Source organism: Triturus cristatus, chromosome 6 (genome assembly GCF_964204655.1).
Source record: "Triturus cristatus chromosome 6, aTriCri1.1, whole genome shotgun sequence".
Classification (NCBI taxonomy): domain Eukaryota; kingdom Metazoa; phylum Chordata; class Amphibia; order Caudata; family Salamandridae; genus Triturus; species Triturus cristatus.
Window position 1 is genome coordinate 1,788,077,535 of NC_140589.1, and position 14,009 is coordinate 1,788,091,543.

The 14,009-nt window shown below is 41.2% G+C and overlaps 1 protein-coding gene across 2 annotated transcripts in view; it reads left to right on the plus strand.

Annotated features, from left to right (window-relative positions):
- The window catches only part of LOC146822006 (L-gulonolactone oxidase-like), a 761,975-nt gene that overhangs the window by 25,363 nt on the left and 722,603 nt on the right, over positions 1–14,009 (plus strand). The window lies entirely within an intron of this gene.

A 14,009-nucleotide genomic window follows, 5' to 3' on the forward strand; every position in this document is an offset into this window, starting at 1 on the left:
TCCCTATTGTAACAAAAGGCGCTTGTACTACAGGATGGGGAACTTGCAAGTGACAAAATATTATTTTACCTGAGTTTCAGTCATTCTTTGCACTAGGGCAGGCTAATATCTAGAGGTGTCGGGAACCTTTATTGGAAGAATCAAAACCAGTATGCTAAGGTTGTGGCGTAGGGTGTGTATGGAAATGAAAACATGTTTGAATATTACATATTGAATCAACGCTTGCAGGAACAAAATCTAAGGATTCAGAGTAGTAAGTAGAGAGAGCAGTGAGATCAAAGAAGGTTTAAGGAAAATACAAAATATCCAGGACTCGTGGAAGGCAAGGAGGGTCTGGCGATTACAAATCGCTCTAGGAAGACCATTCCAGAGGGGAGGCGCTGGTTGGCAAATGGTGGTTGCCATGACTTATTATTTTTTTCAGAGTTTTATATAGCGCAAACATGACCTGATGGTATCAGGTATCAGAGCGCTTTACATGAGCACCAGTTGCGTTACACAAGGAGACATTCATTTTTTTTGTTAGGCACTGTGAGATTAAGTGATATGCCTAGAATCACAGGATGTTGTGCGTCGTTGCCGAGAGTCGAACCCGGTTCCCCAGATTTGAGGGCAACCACCCTAGCCATTAGGGTGCATAATCCTAGCCCAACTTATTTTGATCGTGGGACCATTAAGCTCTTGAGAGATTAGCTGGATACTACCCCCTAGCTTGCTACCCTTATTCTAGCAAAAATATATTTGTGCTGTCGTATGCCGTTGTGGTGGTACAGCATAGATCCTCATTACAAGTTCAAGGCTAACTTCCAATCCCTGAGAAAGAATTTCCTTAGGGATCAGAATTAGGAGTTGTGTGATGATTTTTATATTCTGGCCAGTCAAACCTGCTGAAATATATCATGAGGTTAAATGCAAAAAATGTAGAATTTGGAGTATTAAATGCCAATTCTGCTCGTTAGGTCTCTTTTCCATGTTGATATTTCAGAATAAGAGGTATTTACAACAGCAGGGAAAGAAATTCCTTGGCCTCAGATAATTGGTCAATATCCTATACCTGCCCCAGCCCACTCCACACACAAATGAAAGTACACGCACACGCACATAAATGCAAACTACACACATGCAGTTACATACACAGATACAACATGCATACACACACATATGCACACACACATTCATGCACACCCAGACACACACGTGCACCCAAGCACACATGCACGTACACCTGCTCACGCACACACACTTAAAGGAGCTGCTGCACAGGAATGCATAGACCAAACAAAAGAAACATGTAACATCCTCAGGTGGGAAATCCTAAACAAGGAACATATTACATCATGCGATAGGGACACGGGCAAGGATACGGTTTCCTAATGTTTCTTGACTTAGAAATCCCTTAAAAACAGAAGACAAGAGGCATTTTGCAAAACAGGAACAGTTTGTTTAATTAAACATTACGGCTGGGAGAACAGTTACAGGCACAAGGTCTGAGGACTGGCTCCATTTACAATCAGTATGAGTTAGTCTGTTATACAAAACATGGTGAGTCCTAAAAGTGTCCAGCGTACCATATATCATGAGGAATGTTGGTTGCTGCCTTTGTAGTCGTAAATTAATTGTCTAATGGTTACTACAGATTGGTCTCACCCGCACATGGACACAATGTGGCCAGAGGAAAACGCGTAGTGCCAATGAGGTGCAGACATCCATATTTTATCAAGACGCAATACTGCGTCCAAATACCCCGGGAATCCTGCTGTGCTGGAGAGCTGTCCGATTGAGCCAGAGGTGCACTATAATGTCCACGTGAATTATTTCAAAACACAAAAACATATTAACATTTTTTCCTGTTTTTAAGTGCCCTCGTTTTTGGTTCATGAGTTCAATGAACACAGGAAAATACGATTTGTCCAGGATCGCACTATTTGGGAGGAGCTGAGATTTAACGTCATAGCACCTTGATCCACATTTGATAAAGTAGCCAAAAGGTCACCTCTCCTATCACTTTTAAGCAGGTCAATTTTACAGAATTTTGAATTAATACATAAGCAGCTTTAAACGGCTCTGAAATATTTTAATGAATAAGAACAAAGCATTCAGAATACATATTGACTTCTGATATCCAGCAGAGAGAGCTGGATGTGGCGGTAAGCAATCTGGATCAATGAGATGCAAGTGTTTTTAAATTATGATGCAGTTATTAAATTCCAGTTGCACGTTAGACCCAGAGTAATCGCTGTTGTTGGAATGTGCCCCAGCTAAAATGCCCTTCGAAGATCGTACTGGTAATATATTAATCTCGACGGGAAGAAACCGAATAATTTACTGAGAAAATCAATTGACAACAAATAGGTAATCCATCAGTAAAGCTGCGCTCTCAAGGACAAAGAAAAAAATATAATGTGCTTCAAATCCGTGGCCGCCTCGGCGCTCTGCCGCTTTGGAAGGAGTGTGCTCGGATTTCTCACGCCTACTGTTAAAATGGCGCCGTGTTCGCATCAGATGCGAGACAGATATTCCTCAGGCTCAAATATGCGAAAGACTGGACAAATGACAAAATGGCTGCTGCCAGTAAGCACCCGTGGCGCAGTAAAGAGTATTTTTGCATATGGCGCACATGGGCACTGCCCAACCCAGTGTGCGCTAACAGCCGTTCTATCTAATTGGCATTGATGGAAGCTCAAAATCCTCCCCTGTGGCTATTGGCCGATTCCGGAGCGAATAAATCTACAGGTGTGATTTGGAAGGTGCATATTAAATCGATGTTAGTCGAGTAGTATCAAAACATTGCAAGCAGCATGTGAACACATTCAGCTAATGTTCACTCAAAACAGTTTGACGATTACATATTTTTGTATTGATTTTAGGCTGACGATTACATATTTTTGTATTGATTTTAGGCTATTTGTGTAGCGCAACTTTTACTCTAATTGAGAGGATCGAGGCACTGTGGGAAGGATAGAATAAGGTGAAATTGAGCTATGGGTTTCCTGTGATTTAGAAAAACATGTTTTCAGGGCTTAGCGGAATTTGAGCACAAAGGGTTCAAGGTGCAGTTCCAGTGCTGGAGAGGTACAGAGCAGGGCTCCTTGTAGTAGAAAGTTGACCGTGAAGGAAAATTAAATAAATAATTATTTTCCCTCGTTGTCTGTCGAAATCCACCCCCACTGGGCCCCACCGCTCTTACCTGCATGGGCCGCGGCTGCACCACAGAGAAAGATGCGGATAAAAGGAGGCACCAGCAATTAGTATTGGAAGCTGTACTCAAGGTTGTCTTTAATAGAAACGTTGGCCCTGATGAAGTCAGTGGTCTACCTACCATAAACGAAACAAGTGTTGGCTACATTTTCGTGTTAAATTTATTGGACACATATGAAAATTGACAATAGGGTGGAGTTTACAGCTACATCAACATTGGCGGATAGTTGTAATTTGGACATTGGGGCTCAGAAAAATTAGAATTAAATATATTTCTTGAATTCTCCCACAAGAAAAGTTGGCCCAGCTTCATGGAGCACTTATGAGAAATACAGGTTGATTTCAAAAGGATACTTTTATGGATGGGTTGCAATGTAGTAAGCGCAGGCAGTTGGAAACAGTCAAACTTTTTGAAGTTGGAGATGCATCTCACCAAGATATTTTGGATGTTCTGTAAATGATGAATGCTCTTTTTCTGCAGATCTAAGTAGGTTGAGCTGCCATAGTCCAGTCACTAATGGACGAAAGCCTTAGATACTGTCACTCTATGCAAGAGAGTAAGGAAGGGAAAAATTCTGCGCAGAGCATGGAGATGACTGAGGGATGTCTCTATAACTTGATTGATTTGGTTGTTCAAATCGAGCTCAGAGACTATTAAGAGGCTAAGGTTCCTTACTACACTGACCGGAGTGAGACAAACTCACATTCATGAGAGCTAAAGCCAAGATGCCTTGTGACATTCTATACTGTTGATGGGAAGAATTTCAGATTTGGCTGGGTTTAATCTAAGAAAACATTTGTTCATCCATGGGTTCATTTTTTCCAGGGCAGGGGTCGATCTAGTGATTGAATAATCAGGATTGCATCTTAGGTTAAATAAAATCTTGCTGTCACTGGTGTATAAGTAAGTTATCACAATAAAACTGTTTTAAAAGCATGGCCAGTGCATGAATGTAGACATTGAAAATGAGGTTGGAAATAGCAGATCCTTAGGGGACATACCAATGCAGAGTTATTGGCGTGGATGAGAAAGGGTGTAGTTGGACTTGTTGACATCTGTCAGAGATAAACATTGGCAACCACTTAAGGACAGTGCTTTCTATGTGGTCCTGTTGTAACTGTTGAATTCATGTATGGTGATCAGTAGTGGTGGAGGCAAGAAAGAGTATCTACTACACAAGACTTTCCACTGTCTACCATCATTCTTAAGTCATCAATGACTGAAGTGATTACTGTCTCAGGGCCTTCTTCTAGCCTCTAATAAGCTTAGTTATATTCCAGGATACTATTTTCTTCTGCAAATGACTGTAGTTTTGAAGTTACAAGCTTCTCTAGTAGTTTCACTAAGACTGGTAACAATAAGAATGTCCCATAAAATGCTGGGTCTTCTGGATTTAAAGTGTGATTTTTCAAAAAGGGACATGTGATAGATAGTTTGAATGCTAAGAGGACTATCCCTGCAAGTGAATACTTAATAATCTGTTTGATGTAGGGAAAAGTGATGGAGCTAAGAGAATTCCATTTGACTGTGGGACAGTTATCCAAAGGGGAACAAGAGCCTTGCTTGTTGAAATTATTGTTTGCAGTCTTCATCCAGTATTAACGGAAAAGTGGTTTGGATTCCTTACTTTTGGGGTTGGATCCAACTCATTGCTGGAGTGGAGTGTCTCTGGACTAGCAGCGCAATGATTTTTTCTAATGTCATTGACTTTATTATGAAAATGACAAGATAATGCATCAGTGAGTTTCTTGCTAGGGAGGATACTACTTTTGTAATGAATTTGGGCTTACGCAGCTGCAGTAGGGATTTGAAAATTTCTTGAAATGTATTTTTGATGTTAGTATTAGTTGGGCATATTAAGTTCTTTTATTGTACTGACCCAGTGGTTGTATATATGCAGTGGCTTAATGTATTTAAGTTTGCAAGATATTGCAAGATATTTGTAAATCGGGTTATGTGTTGAAGGGGATAAGCACCCACCTCAGGTAATAGTCACAATCCTTGTCAGGTTGAATTCTTAAAATCATTAAATTATACTGAGCTCAACCCTCTGGTAGGTAAGGTATGGCACACAACAGACGGGCTTAACCTGGCTTAGAGACAACGTTTTAAGTATTTGTTCAGCACTAAACCTGTAATAAAGTCATAATGAAAAACAATACAAATCCCAGAAGAAATTTGAAAAATTACACCACAATAACAAAAATCTGATAAGGAGAACCAAAGATATGAATTTTAAAGCTAAAGAAATAAAGTCATGAAGCAAAAAGTGACAATGATTGTCAATACTCACATGAGAAGAGGACCGAGGCACAACTTGACCATGATGCGATGGAGCGTGGGTCAGATACACCAACCAGGTTTGTTATGTTCAAAGATTTTACTTTCTGACTTTAGTCCTTTAAGTCCCAGTCCACCACAGGAGAACACTTCTAAAGCCCCCCTAGGACCTCCAGGGAGGTATTTAGAGACTCACAGGGTGCCAAGCAGAGATCAACAGGAGGGTCCAGTCCTGTTCAAGTTGCCACTGGTCAGCTGGGCACTTACAGGAAAAGGTCTCTTCTTGCTAGTTGTGTCCATGTACCTTTAGCAGGAGGACAGAATTATGACTGTTGCAGTCCACTTTGTCCTGGGTACAAGAGGGAGAGCAGGTCTAGCCTTCCAGGCTCTCCTGAAGTCTCTGACAGCAGAATCACTCCTCTTCGTATCTTACATAGATCCAGGAGTGATTTGAAGTGAGTAGGTGGAGATGCCATATTTATGCCTGCCATGACCCCTGGGGATACTCTAACCAATGGCATGAAGAATCCTGGAGCTAACCCTACCCAGTTTTGGAATTTTCAAGATGGCTGAAGTGCTTGTCAGCACTGAGGGCTGGGTGTGTTTTGTGTGTGTGTGGGCATGTGTGTTGGGTCTGAAATGGTAATCTCTGTGTTTTACCACATCTAGCTCCAAAAGTCCACTTTGATGAAGTCCCTGTCCCCCAATAACATCAGATACAGAAGTGTGGTAAAACAAAGTTGAGCTTTCAGCAACCAGAAAGTGAATACACACTCATTGCTATGGAATTTTGTTTTCCTCCTTTGAGGTGCTCCTCAAATATCATATGACAAGCCCCCACAGACCTGTCAAGTAAGATTTGACATTCAAACAGGACATGAGACTTTAACGTCAAAAAGGATCCTATCAGCCCCCCTTGCATATTCTGTAAGATTCAGAGCGGGACATCTAGGCCCATTCAGGCAGGCTTATAGTTTTACTACTAGGAGCAAGCTCACACCTCATTCATACCTATTTAAATGCTGATTTTTGGCTGGCCCAAGTAGGAGAACAAAAATGTAGATTTAGATTGAGGGGGCATCAAGAAGGGCAAAGGCAACTTTTAAAATTTACATTTACATCTGGATTCTCCATTGATTTGGATTTTTAACAACTATTAAGCATATTACATTTTTGCTAGTTCTGTTCCTGAGATACAGGATTAGTATTTAATATTGCATCCAATTGTTTTCCAATTGAACAGCCAAACCTGCTACAGTGAAATTAACTTTGGGTGTATTTTTAATGTAAGAACATGTTTAACATTAAACTTTCAAGAACAGAGCGCTTCGTGCTGGGGAAAGTGTCCCCTAGTTGCACTGCTTGCATCCCGACGGGGATGTACCTGAGTTCATCAAATTCAACACATTTGTTTTAAAAGCGCTTGGCTGATGCTTGAATAAAGTTTCTTTTTAATTTATTTTCATGATGAAGACATTTAAAGCATTTAAAATGTATCCATTCACATGCAAATCAATGCACAAAATAATGTTTAATTCTCGAAATTCAAACAATAACAATGCATTTCGGGCTTGACTCCCTTCATCAGGGGATATTAAACTCTGTGGGATAATTAAAGCGGATGAAATGAGAACAATGTCTGAAGGGGTTCCAAGTTTCTTTCCCCTCACCAGGTGGTATGTCTGACGGAACACCAGTAGTCGTAAAAATGATTTATAAATTAGATTGTGAGTGTGCTCACCATGTTTACAGAATTCTAAAACAGTGTGCTGCCAAGCGACCATATGGTCTTGAGCAACGAGGTGTCAATATGCATGAACAACGATCCATGAGTCAGTGGGTGATTCTGGAATCAAAAATACATGAAGTACTTCATACTGGTTAATAAATCAAGGTTTGTTGTTGGCCTGTAATGAAACCTTGAGTGATAGCTAGAGACTCCAATGTTTACAAGGGGTACTCTTATGGACTAAATGACACAGTGAGATATAGGTAGGGTTAGTTCAGGACACAAAACAGTAATGTAACTGATCTTTAATGCTGTATGTGAGAATACACGCCTACTAGCCTGCGGGTGTTAAACACAGGTCATACAGGCATGAGACTGGCTTTGGAAGAATTGCGCAGTGTCGACAACTATGTTTGGGGTGATTAGTGCAGGGTACACACCAACTCAGAATTCTTACCATGGATAGGAAACTCAGTGCACAAGACGCAAGTCCACTGTTATGAGTTCCAGTCCATCGCCATGTTCCCAATGAAGTGCGGAGGTGGATGTGGGAATGTCTTTATGCGTGCTAACGTCAGACATAAAAAGGACTGTTGGTAACTGCACTGTTGGCACCATTCGCAAATGGTATAGAACACCGTACATACATTGTAAACCAAACAAATCAGTTAAATTTGTGCGTTGCATATGGATACAAGTAGGTTCGATGTAAACCCTATCGATATGAATCGAATTGCACCAAATTATCATCCGAATATACATGAAGAAGTCAGAAACTAGGATCTGTAACTTGTGAGACATACTGAAACAGCTGTGTGGAATGTGGATAAATGTGGCAAACTTCTCATTGTCCCACCAAACCCAAATGTAAAATGCTTAAGTGTCATTTCCTCATTCTAATCAATGGAATGTAGCCTGTGTTAAAAAATACTCTGTTCAAGAAGCTATAGCTAAAATAAGAATGGGTCTGTACCCAACTCCGGAACCCTTGGCATGTGTTATAGAGCACTTGATGGCAACAGAAATGTGCCTTGAGTGCAATTGGTAATGTGTGCCTAATGTGTGTTCATGCGTGTCTGTAAGAGGTCGATCTTAGTTACTCATCCATGATTGAATCCACATAATTGTATAGTGAGGAACAATTATGTGTCATGTGGTTATTCAAACAAATGGGGTAATGTGTGTGGAGCCATGTTGTTATGAAGTGATTCACAGGAAGCAACTGTATTCAATATCGTCCTTCAAACCATTCATGATCGAAGTTTCCATTCTATTTATCCAATAAGTTTCTCTTTTGAGGAGATACTTCAGATTGTCTCTTCCCTCTTGTAATGGTACCGTTTCCAGTACCATGAACCACGGATGGCAGATGCTATGGCCGTGCTTCATGAATTGCATACCCACTGTGGATTTGGTGTTTTTTGTGCGGATGTTGCTTTTATGTTCATTGCCCCATGTTTTGACCTTACTCCCAGTTTTCCTAATATATGTAAGACTACAGGGGCATTTCAATAGGTATGCAAATTTTTTTTAGTCGCAACCAGGTGTAGTGTGAAGTTTGATTGTAGTGCCTTTCACTGGGTGGGTGATAAAGTTCCCTCTAATCATACTATTGCAGTTATAACAATCTAAACTGTGGATCGTTCCTTTACGATCGTACCCTTCTGTAGAACTTTCTTTAGATCCTAGTAGTTCAAGGGAGGTTTGAGAGAAAATTTCCCTGAAGTCAGGCTGTTTTCAACATAGGCTAATGTTTCATGACATTTCTTTTGAGGTTAGCGCTTCTTGTGGAGAATTTAGAGACAAATACCATTCTGTTGGTTTTATCGTGATTGTATTTGGGTTTTAGAAGTTGTGCTCAGATTTTGTTGTTTTGCCTTTCAATGGCTTTGTTAAGGATCATGTCCAGGTAACCTCTGTCTTTGAACCTCTCCACCATGTAGTAATTACTTTCTTCTAGTTTATCAAACTTGACACTATCCTTTTTACTCCTAATACTTGAGAATATGGTAAATGAACATTAGGTTAATTCTGATATAAGCTGTTGAAATGTAGCAGGTTATTGCGGTTGGTGGTTTTCCTGTAAATATTGGCGTCGAAGGGATTTGTTAATTTTGGTTATCAATATGTCTAAGTAAGAATGAAGAAAACAGAATTTTATAAATGGCGTCCAGCCTGAAATGCATTGGGATTTTTGAATTTCAAGAATTAAACCTTATTTTGTGCATCGATTTGCATGTGAATGGATACATTTGAAATGTTTTAATTTCATTGTCATGGAAATGAATTAAAAAGATTCTTTATTCAAGTATCAACCAAGTGCTTTTGAAAAAACAAAATTGTTGAATTTGATGAACTCAGGTACAACCTCTTCGGGATTGAAGCAGTGCAACTAGGGGACGCTTTCACTGGCAGAAAGCGCTTTGTTTTTTAATTTGAACACCTTGGATCAAAAGGCGATACCCGACAGCATGCAAAGAAAACTGACAAAAATTCACGACCAATTTATTAACACAGGAATGTTCTTGCCAGCCCTTTAGCATTACTCTTTTGCATGCCCTACTTTTAAATACCATGCACCTTGCTTCTTTGGGCAATCAGGCCGACATAGGTGGGCTCATAAATATCTAAAAGGAAGGTTTAAACTTGTTGAAAGGGTTTATTTGTTTCAGGTAGAATTTGCAGTTAAAGTCTGCACAGCCAGGCTACTGGTGGCAGGCCAGCAGTCGCATTAATATTATCATTGTAGTGGGTTGAACACTGGGTGCTCCAGTCCACTTGTGACACTTAAATTACAGGCCCTAGGGACATGTTGATACCATATACTAGGGAGTTTTAGGTAAGTTAAGGTACGTTAAATATGGCAGTCAGGAGAATACCAATTTTACCATGCTGAAATGATGAACACAGCACTTTACCATTGGTTCCCATGGTAAAGAGCACACTGTTCTCTAGCCAGCAAAAATAGTGTTCAGCAAAAAAAAAAAAAAATCAGACTAACCCTGCAAAAAGGGCAACATCTCAACAATATTCTTCTCTTTTTCACTCAACTTTTAAACTTTTGCCCATGCACTCTAACTCAAAGTCTACCCCTTTTGTAGATCTCGTTAGGGGCAGATTTAGCTGTTGTCCAAAGCTCATTTAATCACCAAAACGGAATTGAAAAGCAATGTACAGTGTGGGGTCTTTGCTCCACCTATTTGATGATATTTATCTGCATGTGATTGTGCTAACCGGCCTATGATGTAGCTCCATCACAGATAACTGATAGAAATACTGTAAATGCAGATGCTTACAGCAGGAAGACGCTTTGCATGCTGTAACCCTGGGAAACATATAGTAGAAAGGGGTTGTGCATTATGAATTCTCTGTAAAATACATACAAATGGGTTTTACATTGTCAGCTCTGTGGAAAAACACCACAGGAATGGGCATTACATTGTTTAAACCTGAGAGACCTTCTTACACCAGTCTTTTGTTCAGGAGGAACAGCAAATATCTGTTGTTTTATGTTTTGCATTTACTTGAAAGTGAATCATAGTACTTTTCTTTTTTCAAGTAAAATCTGTAGGTGATGATTGATTTACTAAGCACTGACTTATGCTTTTAGGGGTTTTGAGCTTCTACCCTCTATCACCTCTGAGAAAAACACAAATATACTGCCACACAGCCCTGAGGGTCAAGTGTCAAAGAATACACTATGTGCTCAGTTTAGGTCAAAAAAGAAGTGTAGGAAAGTAGAGTATTATGTGGTGTGGGATTAGACCTCACCATGTAACCCTATCACAATATCCCAATGATGGTCCTTCGATTCACACTAATAAATACTTAGCTCAGTCCTAGCAGCGTGGTAAAGTGCAGCCAGGCTTTACTTCAGGAATATGTGTTAAGCATTCCAGAGTACCTACAAGGATGAGCAGTTATTGGCACAACTCAAGAGAAATCAGACACCAATTTATAAAAATAGAGTGTATTTTATCTGAATGTACCAAAATGAATGGAATAGCATACATATAATCAGAATTTCGAAGCAAAATAAAATCAGTGTAGAATAGTACATGAAAAGATAACATTGTGGTCAATGGGAAAACCCACTACTGGCAAACTGTCACTTGAAGGTCGTGTTACATTGAACCATTACAGGGTTAAGGTCATGCGGGCACCTGGAGCAGTCAGATCAATTTTAACTAGCCCATGGAGTCCGGGTGCAGATTTTTCCTGGCTGTCCTTGGTGGTGAACAGGAGCCTCGATGGTGCTGATTTTAACGCTTATACGGTGCTGCAAGTACAGAATGCAAAAACACAACAGATACACCGCTGCTGACTTTGCATAATGCTTGCTTGGTGTTCCCTGTAGATGCAGCATTGAGTATGGGGGTCAATTACCGGATTGACTGCCTGTTTCTTATGTAATGGAATTTTTGATATGAAATAAAGGATACACAGAAGGAAACAAAGATCGACTTATGGACTTCTTCTTTCCTACTATGATGGTCAATGCCTATTTCACAGATTTGGACTGATTTGGGATGTGCCTCAGCATCTGTGCAATAGGTTACCGGATTGGTGACCAACAAACCTTGGCAGCGGTAAGCACAGCGAAAAAGTATTGGAACTTCCCAGGGTCTGTGAGAGTGAGGTGGCGGTCTGAAACTTCGGAGCAGGAGAGACTGCAACTCCCACAATGCACTGCTCCTCCTGGATTTGACCGATCCTCCAGAGGGCCTGATGGCCAGCATTTCTTTGAATCCGGTGCATGCTTTCACCTGCAGTTTGCAGGGACAAGTGCTACTAGTCCAGGGGATACTGAGGGTGCTTCTGGCTTCCACAGCCGTCCCTCTCTATGGGAGTTTCGAGTTTTAGTGAGGGTCGTTCACTCAGTTCCACGTCTGTTGCCAAAGGGTCAAAGTATTCCTCTGTTGCTTTGTTGCGGTGGGCAAAGTCCTGTTGTCGACGACACGGGCCTCCTCTGGGTCCTTCTTTGATTAAAGTTGTTCAGATCTGAGGTTTCGGTGTCAGGGGGTTCCTTAAATCCTAGACCTAAGGAAGTTAGGAATGTGGGAGCTAGTAGCTAATAGGCAACTAGTTCTCCACTAGGAGTCAGCCCTGATGCATATAAGAGGCAATGCAGCCTGGGAGTCAGCCCTGATGCATATCAGAGGCGGTGCAGCCTTTGAAGCTCGCCATCTTGATGTGCCACTTCAAAAGCCTGCTTGGGAGCAGGCAGGTGTGACCTCCTTCCTGCCCAGATGGTTGTTCCTGACTCCTGGGAGTGATCACAATGTTGAGCAGAAGTCAGAATCCTGTCTTGGCGGCAGCAGATTCAGGAAAGCATGTGCTGGTCAGTTGGAACACAGTAAAGCTGGGGCAACCAAGTGGGTAGCATCTAAGGTTGCTATCTGAATGCATGCCACGTCACCTAGGGCACTAGATTTGTATCAGGGGTGAGAAGGCATATTGTTTGATACCAAACATGACATATTTTGGTAGTTCCATAATGAAGCTGCTAACCTCAAGAATGCCAGGGCGACAGCCCATGTTATCCCATATACTGCTAACACTCATAGCAGTTTCCAGTGGGGAATGCCACTATTGGGACATATAGGATTGCACTTATATGTCCTCACCTTTAATATACTGCACCCTGCCTCCCGGACTAAGGGGGACTACCTTGAGGGTGCCTCACATATATTACAGGTAGTGCCACACATGGCGAGGGCACAGTTGAGTTTGAGCAGTTTGCACTGCTCCTGTAGTCTGCAATGGCAGTTCTTCTGTCAGTAGTTTGGTTTGGTCACTCATGTTGGCACAAAACCGTGCTGCAGCCCTAGGCACCCCTTCACCACCTAAGCCCTGGGTACACCTGGTACCATATATTAGGGACTTTTAAGGGGGTAAAGTCTTTGCCAGTTTGGGATTACCAAGTTGGACATAACCGTTTTGGGAGAGAGCATAGGCTAGGCAGCAGACTCCAGTGCACGATCACAGTCATAACCATCAGCATTTGGTGCAGAAAGTGGGGGGTGTCCGTACAAAAAGGGGCACATTCCTACAATATGGTAGTCTCAGTGTGCTGGCTCCATCGCTTTGTAGATTTTCTTCTTTGCAGGCATTTGATTGGTTAGTAGTATTAGCCTTCCTATGAAGTAGCTCCTTTGCTCGTAAATGAAAGAGACAATGTTAACACAGACCCATGCTAAATAAATTAGGAAGTGGTTTCACTTGTTTTAACTATGTGACAAATTCAGTAGGAAGTATTTTAGTCTCCATACTCTCAGACAGATGTAATAGGAAGGGAATTTTCATTGTGAACTTTCTGGCAAACAGATAGGAAGGGATTTTAGATGTTGAACAGTTTGACAAATACAATGGGAAGCAGTTTCACAAAGTGAACAAACACCTTAGGAAGGAGCTTTCCATTGCCTAACAATAAGAGACCTTACACAGATCTCCAGTTAAGGAAATGCTAGGGAGATCTGTTTTTCAATGTGTACCATAGTAATTTAGATTTTTGTACTTAGTTACATGTGGATTAAAGTAATTGTTGCCTTCTGAAAGTAAAAGCACCGGCTGAACATTCACTTATTAAGTGTTAGTTTGTGCTATGCAGGCTTCTGAACTTATAACCCACCTCACCTCACCTGTCTAAGTAAGATTCCTCTGCTTGGCTACCCTGAGAGTCAAGTGCTAATGGGAATTAGCAGGTGCTCAGTTTGGGTTCAAGAATCAGGTGATCCTGTTCTCCTTGAGATAAAAGACTACAAATGTCACGTTTGCGGCTCAGTAACCCCTCATTGCTCT